Source organism: Felis catus, chromosome B3 (genome assembly GCF_018350175.1).
Source record: "Felis catus isolate Fca126 chromosome B3, F.catus_Fca126_mat1.0, whole genome shotgun sequence".
NCBI lineage: Eukaryota > Metazoa > Chordata > Mammalia > Carnivora > Felidae > Felis > Felis catus.
This window is the reverse complement of record NC_058373.1, coordinates 105,055,248-105,058,423: the sequence shown is the minus strand read 5'-3', so window position 1 is coordinate 105,058,423 and position 3,176 is coordinate 105,055,248. Positions and strand designations below refer to the sequence as shown.

Sequence of the window (3,176 nt, the reverse complement as noted above, 5' to 3'; positions counted from 1 at the left end):
TCTGTGCTGAGCTCAGATCCTGGAGCCTGTTTCAGATTCTGGATTCTGTGTCTCCCTCTCTCTGCCCCTCCCCTGCTCATACTCTGTCTCTCAAAAATGAATAAATGTTAAAATTAAAAAAAAAAATTTAAAAAAGAACCATTGATGATAAATAAGAAAAAAAAAAAAGAAATATTCTAGTTGCATTTTTTTGATGAGGGGTTTTAACAAGGGTATTTTGACCAGGGTAAGCCAATAAAGTGCTGAAGAAAACTGAAGAATATAGTCTTAGGAGGGTTCATTTTGGAGGTCAACTACAAGTACTTTAAATTGGTTAGAAGTTCAGTTAAACTTTTAACTAACCTAACTACTTGTGTACGATAAGCATTATTTGAGTGCCTAGTGCCTACTATATTTTCATTAATAATTAAGATTTTGGTGCCCTTTCTGAACTTGTCAGATGAATTGCCTATTTGGGGGCTGGACTGTTAATTTGTCTTGTATCTTGGAGGAATGCATTGAATCATGGTCCCAAGTTCTTTGAGTATTTGCCTGATTCATTAGAAAACTTAAAAGGGGTGGGTATGGATTTATTTGTTTTTATTAAATTACTCCAAATTACCTTTGGAAGTAGTGGATATAAAATTGGTATGTAATTTACACATATCTTTCTTACAGTAAGCTTTTTAAGTTTATCACAATCTGTTTTATACATCCATCTACTAGAAAACATAACACAGTGTTTTGTGTATGGTAGCCACTTAATGAATGTGTTGAAAATGCCAATAAATACAAATTCATTCCCCAGGTACATTCTGCCAACTTATAAAAAAACAAAACAAAACATAGTTTGCAGTTGCAAGAACAAAAACTGTTAGTGAATAATTGTATTTTAATATTTTAGGCTTGAATTTTTAAATATTCTACTTAAATCCTAGGCATACTTTGAGTACTTAAATATATAATATTATTTTATGCTATACCTAATTATTTTCTTAATTAAGTAGCTCAGAAAAAGTGATGGCCAATGCGTTAAATTTCTAAATACTGAAATTTAAGAATTCTTTATTCTTTGTTATATACAATTAGACTTTAGATGGCCCCCATCACAGAGATTTGCAGAGTTCCTTGTCTAAAGAAGTTCACTAATATTTCAGGATATGTATATTTCCATAGGAGATTAATCCATTGTCTCGGCTTGTCAAAATTTGATCAAAGTCCGTTCTTCTCTTTTCCTCTTAGAATTAATAATCTTTACTGTAGGATTCAGTGACTCTATAATCCTTTCCTCCCAGCTTCTGTCATTTGAATCGGATGGTAATAACAACCCCTGAGGGTCCTATGTCTCCATCGTCAGGCAGTTACCGAAAGAGACCTTATTTTAATTGAACCAGAATCCCCTTCTTCAATTTAACTTTCCTTGACTAGATCTCATTAAAGGAAAATTAGCTAAGCGCTACTCTTCTTCCGTGAAACTAACGTCATAGAGGTTGGACTTAGTTTACTAATGCTGCGCCCCAAATTGTAGGAATCCAATCTGCCATTTGATAGAAGGCAGATAGCCTTAAGTGTTTCTGTAAAAAACATAACATATTGGGCAGTAAATATTTTAAAACACTTAAAAAAGAGTCAATGATTCTAATAATACAGACTCTCGTAAGTTTTCAGTGATCTTGGGATACACACAAAATAAAAGTATTAAATGTAAGTAAAATTAAAGAAATGTTTTTAAAGAATTCTTAAAAAGAATTCGGAATTGCATATTTAATAATGATACAAAAATTTTTATAAGTAAAAAGTAATATAGAGAAATAAAACCAAGTGTAGTTGAACACTGATCAAGAGACAGAAAAACAGGGCTGTGCCACAGGCGCCCGGCTAGCTCAGTCGGTAGAGCATGGGACTCTTAATCCCAGGGTCGTGGGTTCGAGCCCCACGTTGGGCGCAGAAGCTTTTGGGCTTCAATTCTATTTCCCCTTGAAATATTTTGGGGTTCCTCCAAATCATCATAACTAAGAAGAGTTCTCTAAACTGAATTAATGCTTTAAGCAAATCTAGGGAAAAAAGACCATTTGGCAAACGAAACCGCTCTCGAGGTACGCTTGCACATTTGAAATCAAATGATTTTCAGCGATGCTGAACCACCTCCTTAGAGCACAGACGAAGCCGAAAGGTTACAGTTTAAAGTTGAGACTGGTTTTCCGTGTTCCTATGCATACTTGCATAGTTGTTGGTAGAGGGCGATTTTTCCTTTTATGGGAACAAAATTACGAACCCCCAATTTTGGCAGCTTTCAAGAACTAAGAGATCCTACGTAAAAGCAGTTGGCGGGAGGATGGATAGGTTGGGGGAGGACTTGGGAGAAAACGTCTTCCTTCACGTCTATGTTTATTTTACTTTTTCTTCCTCTCAGTATAGGGCGTGTCCTGAGGAAAGGGGGGGGGGGGAGCGAGCGAGGACTATCCCCTGGAGAAACAAACATGCCGTGAGAAACGTTTCTTTCCGTGTTGGGATCTACACTGACGGTGCCTCTTCAAGGTTTCTGCCATTGTTCCTGGGACTGTGCTTGGGATCCATCCATCCAATTGGGTGCAAATTAGAAAGTTAGCATTCTGTTAAAGGTGAGGCTCTTTGGGCCAGAAGCACAAAAGAACGGAGATGTGAAAATTCGGAGAGGCAGTTCGGTATCTGGGGAGGCAGGATCTCCGCCTTCTTCACTGAGAAGTTTGACCGCATCAGCAGAAAGCACGCGGGCGGGACCGCCGGCAGGAGGCAGGTTCCCGGAGCTCCCGGACCCAGCCGGGAGGGGAACGAGCCGCGTTTCACGGAAGGCAACCCCAAATGGAGCACCCGGCCCCTACCTCCGCATGTTATCCACCGGCTTTCCTCCTACTAAACGACCAATTTTTCCCTCTCCCTCCCCCCCCAACAAACAAACGTGCTGTTATTTCTTTATCTTAAAACAGAGTAAAAACTGACCCAATTTTCCCGCAGGTTACCGTTCTATTTCTCTGCAGTCTTCCGTGCTCACCCTTCTTCTCCCATCTCTAAATGCTGACAATCCCCTTCAAAAAAAAAAAAAATAATAATAATAATCAAAATAAATAATAATATTTGGCTTAATACACATTGCATGGAGGGATGTGGGGTGTCTGTTAAGAGGGTATTAGAAAGAACCTATTATAGGATCTGGGCTT

General features: G+C 38.4%; 1 non-coding gene across 1 annotated transcript; it reads left to right on the top strand.

Moving 5' to 3' along the window:
• Positions 1-1,851: 1,851 nt before the first annotated feature.
• On the top strand, positions 1,852-1,924 carry TRNAK-CUU. The gene has a single exon. It is a non-coding gene; the product is annotated as a tRNA-Lys (tRNA).
• Positions 1,925-3,176: the final 1,252 nt, after the last annotated feature.